General features: G+C 32.5%; 1 pseudogene; it reads right to left on the reverse strand.

Annotated features, from left to right (window-relative positions):
• Window positions 1-1,243: 1,243 nt before the first annotated feature.
• On the reverse strand, window positions 1,244-2,315 carry LOC130945540 (isoflavone reductase homolog; annotated as a pseudogene).
• Window positions 2,316-13,727: the final 11,412 nt, after the last annotated feature.

The following is a 13,727-nucleotide window of genomic DNA, read 5'->3' on the forward strand; positions in this document are numbered from 1 at the left end:
TATTTATTGCAACAACGAGGAGAGATGATGCATTAAAGAACAGGGGCTGAGGGACTCGAATCCGAGGCAACACCAGTAGCGTTATCCAATGCACTATACAGTCATGCCTCATGCTTGACTGCCATGTCACCGGCGTCCCTTTCGTGAATTCGCTCTCCGCTTACGTGGCGTGATCCGGGTGTGAGTGTTCAGGAGAGGCACGTGGGAAGTGGCGCAGGGAAACGCGCCCGGAAGCAGGAGGGGAGGGGCGTGACGCGCTAGTGGAGGAAGGTGTGGAACACGTTGGGCGATGATAAAGTAGGAGAAAGTGTCGCTGTCACCATCATAAATGAAATGAGCGCATTTTTAGTACATGAAAACAACGAGGAAAGGGTCCCACTCTTGTTTAGCTTTCTGATTGGGTCGTGTCATTCACTCTCCATGCCAGGTACCTTTTTCTTTATTTTTTTTTTGTTTGTGAAATTTGATTTATCTGCAACCTCATTGGCTGTATCTGACTCGTGTTATGTTGTGATTATGGGTATGGCTACCGGTGCATCGTGCTTGTTTTTCTCGGTATGTTATCGCCCTTTTATGTATCTGCATCTTCTTCACTAGATCTGAGTTGTACTAGTCCTTTTTATTATTGTTATCTTTTAAAGTTTTAATAGATAAATTTATTAATTAAAGAAAAAAAATCTAATTGGATCTTCTACCTGCTCCCACAAAAGTTTATAAGAGTATTAATAAAATTATAACTAACTTTTAAATAAGTAAAAAAGTGGAGTTAAATTTTAAAGTGGTTCTTGAGATTCACAGATTATATTAATTTAGTTTTTGACCAATTATATTGTTTATGTTTCCAACTTTGTTAAAAATGCATTATGTTAGTCCTTTTTTAAATCTCCGAACAAGTTTACCTGCCATCAATAGTGACATAGCGCTGACATGTCATACTGACGTATATAACGGCTAGCTGAGGTGGTAATTGGAACTATTTGACCCATTGTGGTCTCTCTACTTATTTTCAATCTTAATTTCAGCATTTTATCTTTATCGCTCTTCATCTTCTTCTCTTTAATCAGGAACGTTCTTCTCCTATTTTTTTGTTGTTATTCTTTGAAACTGAAAGCAAAATCATGATTAGATGTGCGAGTCAGGGTCAAAGAATGATATGTGAAATTGCATTGTTTAGAATTAGAATGATGAAACCCTTGGTTGGAATCTCAATTGGGAAGTTGTGGTTAATGGTCTTGAGAGCTTTTCATAGTGCACTATTGCACTTAAATTCAAAACTAAATGCTATTTGCCATACTCTATCACTCTTCTTGACCCGTCCATTAGCTTCTATGTAAGCCAATTCATACCATGGAGATAGCTGCAAGTTCTTATTCAACTCATCTAAAACGGCCCTGTCTCCTGCGTGAATGCAAAAATGTTCGAATGCAAACTTGAAATCTAAAATATATGCTTTGACTTTCGTCTTTAAAAGTTTCTTGGCAACGAATATTGCAAAGAATAGCAACTGCTGAGATGTTGGAAGCACAAGAGGGCTTAATGTGGTGATGTTGGTTTTCAAAGTATCCCCTGCAATCGTCATAAGGTCTTTTCTCTTTCGATAATGTGACACCAACTTTTTCATTGACATCATCTTCTTGTTTAACGCAGCTAAAGCTCTTGTCTTCACTGACCTTGTTCGTGCGACCAGTGTGAAACAATTAGTATTTCGACCGCCTCCTTGCGAGAAAATGTTGCCGGGAGGCCTGAGGTAGAGAGTCTTGTTAAGGGTGTGGGGTCATCGATGGTCTTTATGTGTAGGTGGCGACATCGTCTTCATCGACGAAAATGGCTTTGACTGTGCCATCTTCGAAAAGGTAGACCTTTTTCCTGGGAGGCACAAAAGATCCCATATGAGACAGGCTACCCGTAAAGTAGCCCACAAATAGGTTGACGAAGATGTACATGAAAGGAATGTTTACTTCCTCTATCACCTTTCTCACAACCATCTTGTTCTCAAATGTCACCTTTCTTGACTCTAACGCTTCCCCCATCCTCGGTGGGTCTAGTCCAAACTCCAACAGCAAGAAGCACTATGAATATATAAGACTAGACTATTAATTGATTGATGATGAAATTAGAAACTAAAATGAATTGAATGAAACCTTGAGGTTGCCGGCTTCCTTGATGGCATTAATGAGGTTGAGCTGTTAGCCAATGCTGTGACTTTTGATATGGACACCGGAAATGGCACTGATGACAACATCCACCTTCTTGACGGCATCCACAAGGCTCTGGTGGTCGGAGAAGGATGCCTCTATGAGGTGGACAATATCCAATCATGATTTTACTTTTTGTTTCAAAGAGTAACAACAAAGAAGCAGGAGAAGAACGTTCGAAGAAGATGAAGAACGATAGATATGGGATGCTGAAATTAGGGTTGAAAATAGGTAGAAGAACCACAATAGGTCAAATAGTTCCAATTGCCACGTCAGCTAGCCGTTATATACGCCAGCGTGGCATCTCATTACCGGTAGCAAGTAAATTGGCCGGAGATATAGAGAAGGATCAACGTGGTACATTTTTAACAAAGTTGGGGACATAAATAGTGCAATTAATAAGTCAGATACTAAATCGGTACAATCCGTAAATATCATAGATCACTTTGGGGTTTAACTCTGAAAAAGTGTATCAAATAATTCAATCTCATTCAAATTTTGTTCGTAAAAAAAAAAAAAACAAAACTTAATACTTTTTACATTTTTCTTGTAGATTAAATGGGAAATGTTGACTGTAATTGAATTATGGAGGATTAATTATGTTTAGAATATAAATTAACAGTAATATTAGATAGACAAAAAATTATCAGAATTTATTTTATTTAATATTTATTAATTATTGTAATAATTAATAAATATTAAATAAGACAAATTTTAGCTGTTTTTAGTTAATTTATTTTAGTTATTAAACATTTTTAAAATTAAATTGGTTTAGTTATTAGTTGATTGTTATGCTTAAATAAGCGTCGATAGTTTGTATCTCACATATGCATATAGCTTAGCGATAAATTTTTAAATAAAACTCAAATCCGTAACGAATAATTTTTGGCCTGTTGAACTTGGAGATATAGTAAAAAAAATGATGACCAAAATATGAGAAGGGTGATTGAGACGTGCTTCAAATATTCGTGATATGAAGAGATTAAATATTATTTAAAAGTTATTAGTTTATTTTGATGTACTTTTATTTTTGTTTATTTAGTTATTAGACTGGACTTTATGTTTATGGGCATTAGGTTTATCTTTGTTTTAATATAATAAGATGTTATAAATACCTCCTTAGCTATTGTAGTCGTAATACTGAGTGATTAGAGGTGTCAAAGTATCTTTTGGTTTTGCGATGAAATCATAGTGTGGCCAAGTGAGGTTGAGTGAGTTCCTCTCTTGTTCACAAAAAATTGAGTAGAAAGTTGAAGAGTCCTTTCGATTCAATTCTCAAACTATGGTATGAACAAGTTAGGTTGAAAAGTCATTTTTTATTGTATTAAGAAATTAAATAAAAATAGAATAATTCTCTTTATATTTAATTTTAACCTATTTTTTTATTTTATTTCAATTTTAATTTATCTTTTCTATTTAAATTCAATTCAATTCGTATCTTGTTTATTTTCTTTGTTAGTGATTATTGAAATAAATTCTTCAACTACATTGAAATAAATACTTTCAGGATATATATGAACTAGGGACAGGAGCATTCAGCTTTTACTCACATGTATTTAGAAACGGACATACGGAGAACGAGTGGAGGCTTCGATCCCTCAGTTTTTTTTTTTAAAAATAAAATTAATAGTAATAATTTATTAAATATGATTTAATTTTTTAAAAATTTATTTAATATTTAGTCTATTATAAATAAAAATTCAATCTAAATTAAATATTAATAATTTTTAATATTTAAAAAATTGAAAAAGATATTATTACTAATATTTTTTTAATTAAATAAAATTTTTCAAAACTCATAAAGTGGATTCTTTTTTTTTATATAACCGTCTTTTTTATTTATTTGCTATTAATTCTCTCTGTAATGGTTACAATTGAAATATCTTTTTTAGTTATAAATATTGTAAAGAATGACTTAGAAATAAAATAAAAAATAAATTTTTTATTAATTGTCTTTTAATTATATTAAAAAAATTACTGAAAAATTTGACACCGATTCTATTATCGATAAATTTATGATACGAAGAATCGATCACTTTGTTAATAAAAGGTACACATATTTTTTACATTTTAAAATATATTTTCTATCGGTATATTTTTATAATACATCTTATATTATATAATTTTTATATAATTTTTTAATATCATATATTATTAATCCCTATAATAATATTTCTCTGGCCCTGCATGTATTGAAAAGACTGTAGTTATAAAAATAGAGTGCTAAACGAAGAGTATCTACTAAAATTATCTATTTAGTTTATTTTCTATAAGCGTATTGCGCAATTGAATATAAAAATAAGAGGAAAAGAAGAATATCTAAATTGAAATCGCAAATACACAATCAACTAAGAAAAACTCCCAAACATCATCCCATAACAAAACACAAATGTGAACTAAATTTGTCAAGCTGGTTCATTTAATCTCATGCCAAAATAGCAATAACAATATAAATTGAATATATATTTTTTTCCGAAATACGCTGCAAGTGTACCATAGATCTCAGCCTGCTAATATCTTTTGATTCTTCTGCAAAATAGATGGATCGATTAAATGTTCTAAAACTTAGTAATATATTATACATAGAAGAAAACAAAATGAGATAGAAAACGCTGCTAGCATGGTTTTTGATTTATTACTACTGATTTGAAATCTTAAACTTTAATTCAATATCGTTATTAGATTAATCGGCCAAATTTTATTGTCGGTATTGATCATAGTAACACAAAAATGACACCAATGGTAGGAGCGAGGTAATGACATCAACATTAGAAGGGAGAAACCTTGTTATCTCCGCCTTCTGGTCCCAGATTTTGGTTTCTTTTTACTGTAACCGGTATCTCTATTCGCATAATTCCCCATGATCCAGTGAAGTAGTGATGAAAGAAACTTTGACCAGAAAACAAATGGTTCTACTTATAGATGGAATCAAGTAATAATCAACAATAAGCTAGTTTGGCACTTTGTAAAATAGTTATGTAAATATTTGAGAGTGAAAAAAAATTACATATAACTTTTTGAACATTTGATTGTGATTAAATTATCGACTATATGCTAGAAAATTAGTACTTTTTTTTTACATTTGCAGTATATAAGATTAAGCGCCGTTAGATTAAAATGCTCTTCTAAGATTTTTTTATTCTGTTAGATTTTTTGTGATAGTCTTAAGTGCCGACGAGTCAACGTCTACTCTTGGTTAGAAATAGAAGAATTCTCCACTACTTTAAGCAATCACGTATCATCTGCATGGCTGATACAAGAAGAGGAAAAATAGAACGAAACAATGAGAGTGACAATGATGATGACAACCTGATCTAATTAAAAGAAGGTAATTTTAGCGATGGCCTCAAGGCATGCTCAATAACTTAGTTGGCCGACTGTATGCAGACAAAACTCTCTCTGTTGAAACATTGGAGGGAGCATTTCAGATAATTTGAGGTAGATCTAACGGTTTCAAAGTAAGTAAGATTGATCATAATTATTTTCAATTTATCTTTGATAATGAAATAGATGCTATGTGAATAGAAAAGCGGTCACCATGGTTGTTCAAAGACTTTGTCCTCCATACACATAGATGGACAGCTGATACAACTGTTAACAGTCAGAAAATTCACAAGTACCCAGTTTGAATTTAATTCTGGAGACTCCCAGAGTATCTCAAGACAATGGAGGTGGCAAAGAAGCTGGGCGCAAGAGTTGGCACAGTTTTGGAGGTTGGAATGTTTAATGTCAAACAGAAAGAAACATAGATTGTGAAGGCTAAAGTAGAGCTAGATGCCGAGAAGAGAATCAGAGACCGTATGAAAGTAATCAAGCCAGACAATTCCATGGCAGATGTGGTTCTGCAATATGAGTGGGTTGGGGTGGTATGCATGTATTGCACAAAGATTGAACATGACCATAGAGCTTATAGGATGCTAATGGAGGATACCCGCAACAATAAGGAAGGCTAAAACAAAATTGGAGAATGGATAAAAGTAAATCAAATAGAAAAAAGGTTGGAACAAGAAAAAGAGCTTAAGGGGTCAAGCTGTCAGGAATCACAAGCAAGTGATGGTATAAGGAAGAAGAAGCCCATGCCGAAATGCCTTGTTGAATGCTTTTCAGGTTTCAGTGTTAAGAAAAATAACATAAACAAGGAGAAAAGCACACTGCAAGATAATTTAATCAACATCCAGAATAGTGAGAAGACTACGGGGCAACAACTTGGAAGAATGAGAAAATTCAAGAACCTAACAAAAAACAATGGTGTGAACTGATAGGTGTGATAAGAGAAAAGAGGGGAGCTAGGGTGGATACTGAAATGGGAAGTCCAAAGAGGAGGTGTTTTTGACAAAGACGAAGGTTATGCTGAGATGGTGGTGGGTGCTAGCCATTCAATGGCACCCAAGTCACCATGAGAATAATAGCATGGAACTGTCAGAATTTAGGGAGAACCCTAATAATCCATTCCCTTAAAGGGATGTCAATCCCACTCTCCGAGGTTGTTTTTTATGTGAAATGGTGGCGGATTTCGCAATCCACAACTGAATCGGCAAGTGCACCGGGTCGTACCAAGTAATACCTCAAATGAATAAGAGTCGATCCCATGAGAATTGATGGACTGAGCAATAATGGTCGAATGACTCCTTAGTCAGGCAAGCAGAAAGTGGTATTTTGAGAGTCAAAAGCATTAAAATACTAACGCAGATAGTAAAAAATCAAACAGTAGAATTTGTGTGAAATATATGTGAGAAAATAGTTAAGGTTTCAGAGTTATTTATTCTTCTGGATTAATTTGTCTTATCAACTATTTTAATCATGCAAGATTCATTTCATCACAAAATGTAATTGACTAAATCCTAATTCCTTAGTGATTTAGTCTCCTCTAACCTAATCAACTGCCAATGTCTTGGTCACTTAATATAGAGTATAGGGTTAGGTTCAATTCTAGTTTATTAGCCGCAAAAATCCTAATTACCTAAATATAAGAGGATTATATGTCGCGTATCCTGTTAAGTCCAAGTAATTAGCAATTTGGGATGAATGTACTTTCAAACTAGTGTTCACGTGAGATAACTCTTCCAAGAATCACAAGAACGCATATAGAATAAGGCTTATTCTTCCGATTTAACTAGATTCATAAGATGAAGACCGAAAATAATCCTTAAAACTGAATCAATACATTAATTAAAATAGAACAATAATAGTCTTAATTCATAGAAATAAACAGAGCTTCTAACCTTAACCAAGGAGGTTTAGTGGGTCATGACTTCGAGAGAAAACTAGGGTTCTGAAAATGTGAAAGTGCCAAAGTCAAAAGATCCTTCAGGGTTGAATCTTTTCCCTTTTATATCTAACCTAATTTGATTTGAAACTAAAATAAAATAATAAATTCTAAACCTAAAAGATTTTGTTTGTACTTAAAAATAGCTAAAATAAAATAAAATAGAATAATTAAAAGCTGAATCCAACTAAAGATACTTCATAAATGAGAATGTGATCCGGATCATTGGCGTTAAACGCCAGATCCAACGTTTAGTGCCCTTGTGGGCAGAAAGCTCTCTTTCGTCTCTAGCTTGTTGGTGCTAAACGCCAAGCTTGGCGTTTAGCACCCTAGTGGGCAGAAAGTTCCCTTGCGCTACTGAGTTGTTGGTGCTAAATGCCCAAGTCTGCGTTTAGCGCCAGCTTGGCAGATTTGAATTCTTCTCTTTTCTTGCACACAAACTCTGCCAAACTGATTCGAACTTCACCTGAAATAATTAAAGCACCAAAGCAACTCAAAGTATCATCCAAAGAGGTTTCAAACACTAAAATAAGATTAAAACTCATTAAATGCTGACTTAAAATAAATAGAAAATACAGAAAAGATGCTCACGCATCATGAAACAAAGAATCAATCTTGCTTGGTGGAAAAAAAAGCTTAGATCATGTGATTTTAATTATTGGAGACTCATTAATCCGGTTGGTTTATCTGGAGGCATGACTTTAGCATGGAAAGAGAGTGTTGAAGTGCAGATTATCCAGCATCATTTTTTTTCTGACAGCACAAGTGAAGGATGGTACTAAGGGACAAGAATAGGGATTGATTGGAATTCACTTTAGCACAAACGAAGCTACTAGAGAGACACAATTTCAATATATTATGAAACTACAATGATTTAGGCAACTTTGTGATATTTGGGGACTTTAATGCAATTAAGTACTAAATTAAGGAATATGGAGGTAGTGCAAAATCCCCTAGTTCTATGGAAAACTTTAATAGATTTATTGATGATAATGCCTTGATTGATTTAGGAATGATTGGCCAACCTTTCACATGGACCAATAGACAAAAGGAAGATACCCTAATCAAGGAGGGATTGGATAGAGTGATGGCAGGAGTGCAGCGGAAGGAGATATATAATGCAGCGGTGATTAAAAGACTTGTTGAAAATAGTTCATATCACATTCTACTACTTCTTGACACCGAACCACCAAGGTAGCCGAGCAAGAGACGCTTCAAATTTCAAGAACATTGGTGCAAAAGAAGTGAGGTTAAGCAAATTATTGAAGACGCTTGGAAGATAGAGGTGGAAGGATCTCCGGTGTAAGTTTTGGCACAAAAACTTAAAGAATGCAGACACAAATTGTTCCATTAACAAAGACAAAATAAGATCAATTCTAAACAAGAAATTGATGATATTTTGATGAAACTAGAAGAATTGAGAGGCGCAGGAACTCATGGAAGAAGGGAGATTGATGAACTAGAAGCCCAACTAGAAGTGGCGTATGAGAGGGAAGAAAGTTATTAGAGAAAGAAGTCGAGGTGCAAATGGCTAAAAGAAGGGGATCGCAACACAAATATTTTTCACCAGAAATTTCATGCTAGAAACTGGAAAAATAAAGTCTGGGGACTAGCAAGGGATGATGGTGCGATTGTTTCCATCCCGGAGGGCATTCCAAAAGTAGTAGAAGAATACTTCAGGGACATCTTCTCTTCTACAAATCAAGCTGGCCCTAATGACTTTATAGGAGAATTTCAACCTAAGGTTACAGCTTCAATAAACTGTAGATTGTTGAGATTTGTATTTATAGAGGAAACTAAGAAAGCGACTTTCAATGTTTGTCCTACCAGTGCCCTAGGAGATGATGGTTTCACGACGAAGTTATTTCAATACTATTGGAAAGTGGTTGGTTACAATGTGTACAAGGCTGTCAAAAGTTTTTTTTGGAAGCGGTAGAATTCTTAAGAACTTTAACCACATGCAAATTTGCCTAATTCCAAAAGTCTCTGATGCAAAAGACATGATACAGGTGAGACCTATAAATCTATCTTTGGTGTTTTATAAAATTATCTCTAAAATTATGGTTCATAGAATGCAAGTTATGATGAATAATATTGTGAGCTTGAATCAAAGTACTTTTTTAAAAGGTAGATTAATTTCAGATAATATCTTAATTGCCATGAATGTATGCACTATATGAAAAATAAAAAAAGAGGTTAGAGTTTGACATGGCGATAAAGTTTGACATGAGTAATGCATTGATAGAGTCAAATGGAATTTTTTATGGTTTATGATGAAAAAGATGGGTTTTGATCAGAAATGAATTTCTAGGATTAGGGAACCTATCTTTACTGTTTTTTATTTTGTTCTTGTAGAAGGTCAACCGTATGACTTTTTTAGGCCATCTAGGATAATTCAACAAGATGACCCTTTATCACCATATCTCTTTCTAATTGTGCAGAAGGTCTTTCCTGTTTGCTACACATGGCAGAACAAAACAGTACAATTCAAGGAATTCAAATACATAGAAATAGTCCATCAGTTAATCACTTACTTTCTGCCGACGACTCTATACTTTTCAACAAGGCTTTCTCAGAGTCGTGCAACAATATCTTAACCCTCCTCCTGCAATATGAATTATCAGTGGACGAAAAATCAATCTCAATGAATCAGCAATTTTTTTAGTAATAATACACCACCTCAGTTAAGAGAAGAACTAGCTGCACAATTACAAATTAATCACATAAGAGCACAAGATAAATATCTGAGCTTACCCTCCATTGTCCAGCGTTCTAAGAAGGCCACATTTGGAATTATCAAGAAAAAAAATACAGAAAAGAGTACAAGCATGGAAAAGAAGCTTTCTATCAACTGGGAGAAGGCAAATTTTCATAAAAGCAATAGTAGAAGCGGTTCCGATATACACATTGTCCTGTTTTAAATTGCCTGATAACCTGCTAGATGATATCCATAGAATTCTCAATCAGTTCTAGTGGAGACAGAAAATGATAGAAAGAAAAATGACCTGGATCAGTTGGGAGAAGATGACTAGACTAAAACCAGAAGGAGGATTTGGATGCAAATATTTAAGATCCCACAATCTAGCTTTATTGGAGAAGCAATTATGGAGTGTGTTTACAAAACTAAATAATTTGTTGGATCAACTGTTGAATGACAAGTATTTCAGGCTCAATCAATACTTTCAGTGGAGAAAAATTGTTAGTCATCTTAGTGGTGGCAGAGTTTACTCGAGGGCAGAAAGGTGGTAGAAAAAGGATTCAGACGGAGTATTGGTACTGGAGACAATGTGAAGATTTTCAATGATCTATAACTTCTCCCGCCTTACCCTTTTGTTATAAACGCCCCTAATGATACCATCTTAAATCTTACAGAGTTAAAAATTTATTGACAGTAGATCGCAATTGGAATTGGCCACTATTTCAGAATCTATTTCTTGTTGAAATTGTGGAAAGAATTAAGGAAGTTTCTTTGAATAGCTCTGGGATTGACAAATTGGTATGGTCTTGGAACAAAAATGGATAGTATGATGTAGCTTCAGAATATAAGATTGCTTATGGATTTCGACCCCCCAATTGAACATTGCTTCCCAATTATGCGAAATAGGGTGTTGTGGAATTCAATCTGAAAGTTACGAATTTCTTTCAAGATTCAGATTTTCATTTAGAGATTAGTCCATAAGAGATTGTCGGTCTTCAGCAATATTCACCAACGTTTTTCTTCAACCTCTCCTCTTTCCCAAAATGTCAAATAAATTCAGAAACAGCCTTATATTGTTTGGTTACCTCCCCTTTTGCCATGGAAGCTTGGAGAACTTCATTGTTAGAGGAAGCAGACTCAGAGGTTCATATCGTGGATTTTACTTCTTGGTGGTTACAAATGTTGAGCCTGATTCTATAAGAAATAGTGGTACTCAAACAGCCAAACTCTCGTGATAGTTGTAGTTCTACTTTGAAATTTATTGAAAGTTTGGAACTTACTTAAATTTGTGAAAAAAGGATACAAGAATTTCAAGGGTAGTTGATGCAATGGTGAGGCTTTGCAGAGAACTCAGAAAAAATAAAAACAGTAAATCATGACCTAAGATAATTTTCTTTCTTTCAAGTTTAATTATCTTTTCTTTTCACTTCATAGTAAGTTGGGAGACCCCATCTGTTGTTTTATTTTCGTCTTATTGAACTCATATAATCCATCCATTTTGAGAAATGCAATTTTTTTTTGGCAAAAAAAAATTCAATACATTTTTTTTAGTTATAATAATTCTTTTAAGAAAAATATTAGAGAGTTAATAAAATTTATTATTTTTTGTCAACAGTTAATTATTAATATTTAAAAATATAGGTTAAAAGTACTGATCGATTATAAGACTAAAAGAATTGGATAAATAGCTAAAAATATGGTAAAAAAAAATAAATTTTACTAACTTTTGAGTATTTACTTTCTTTTAATTAAATTTTGGTCAAAACTAGTATGAGCTTCCTCAATATTTTTTAAGAAAAATAAAAATATTCATTACTTTTTTATTCTAAATGTGCAATTTTTTTATTTTTAAATCAAAGTGATTATTAAAATGATAAGTGAAAATTCATATGGCTGAAATGTAAAAGACAAACGAGATTTTGATCAAAAGATTTAAAAATATAATAAAAATAATAAAACATATAATTTTTTATAAGTAACGAACGATTTCTATATTTGATAATAACCTACACATTTGATTCCTTCCGGTGCTAATAAATCAATAACTTAAAATTTCTTTTAGTCATATTACAACAACTCATTCACACTACACATTAATACATATAAGGCAAAAACTCACCTGCAATCGACTGCAGGTGAAGTTGCTTTTGGATGGCTGATACGTGTTACTATATGGTTTAAAAAAATCGGTTTATTTTATACAAATAGTTTATTTAAAAAAACCGGTTTGAATTAGACCAAGGAGTTACTTTTATTCCCTTCTTCTTCGTTTGACACGTAAAATTCGTTCTCTTTTCAATCCCTTTTTCAGAACTAATATCAAACTTTCAATTAAGTATGTTCCTTTTATTTATATTTCTTAATCAAATTTATTATTTCAAATGTATTTTTTAATTTATGTTTTTATTCATTCCTCTGTGAATGATGAAAGTTATTTAATAAATACGTACATGTTTATGTTATTACACCATTTTAATGTTCAGAATGAAATTGATTGGATGTTAGACAACAATTTTGGGAGTTCTACCGTTCACATCTTTGGCTAGAGACAGTATAAAAATTGATTGGATTGTTCGTTACTTCTCAGATTCAAGTCATTATAGGTAAAGTTAGTACCTTTATCCTGCAAGTATTGAATTACTGAGCTTTTTTTATAAATAATTTGTGAAATATAATTGTAGTAACCGTTGATTTGATTCAAATCAACAATATGTAGAAATTAATATTGTTAGTGTTGTCCATACAAATACCCAATTAAATATAATAGGTAATTGTATGAGATTTAACTGTATTATAAGAATAGACAATAAAACTGTATATACATTTAAGCTTAATATTTAAAGATGTATGTATTCTTTGTATCCTTATTTAAACTCAACTAGTTTTGATTCTTAATCAAATTTATTATTTCAAATGTATTTCTTAATTTATGTTTTTATTCATTCCTCTGTGAATAATGAAAATTATTTAATAAATACGTACATGTTTATGTCATCACACCATTTTAATGTTCAGGATGAAATTGATTGGACGTTAAACAACAATTTTAGGATTTCTATTGGTTCACATCTTTGGCTAGAGTCAGTACAAAAATTGATTGGATTGTATTACTTCTCAAATTCAAGTCATTAGAGGTAAAGTTAGTACCTTTATTCTGCAAGTATTGAATTATTGAGTTATGTTTTTTTTATATAAATAATTTGTGAAATATAATTGTAGTAAGTGTTAATTTGATATCAACAATATGTAAAAATTAACATTGTTGGTGTTGTCCATACAAATACCCAATTAAATATAATAGGTAATTGTATGAGATTTAACTGTATTATAAAAATAGAGATAATTTTTTCAATAAAACTATATATACATTTAAGCTTAATATTTAAAGATGTATGTATTCTTTGTATTCTTATTTAGACTCAACTAGTTTTGATGAATGTATTTTATATTAACAAAGATGTGATTTAGTCTTGTATTATATTTTAAGAAATATATTAATTCACAAAGAAGATATTGAATTAGGGAGTAATAAACTATATACTCTAATTTAATATTTACTAGCAGAAGC

This window comes from Arachis stenosperma, chromosome 8 (assembly GCF_014773155.1).
Source record: "Arachis stenosperma cultivar V10309 chromosome 8, arast.V10309.gnm1.PFL2, whole genome shotgun sequence".
NCBI lineage: Eukaryota > Viridiplantae > Streptophyta > Magnoliopsida > Fabales > Fabaceae > Arachis > Arachis stenosperma.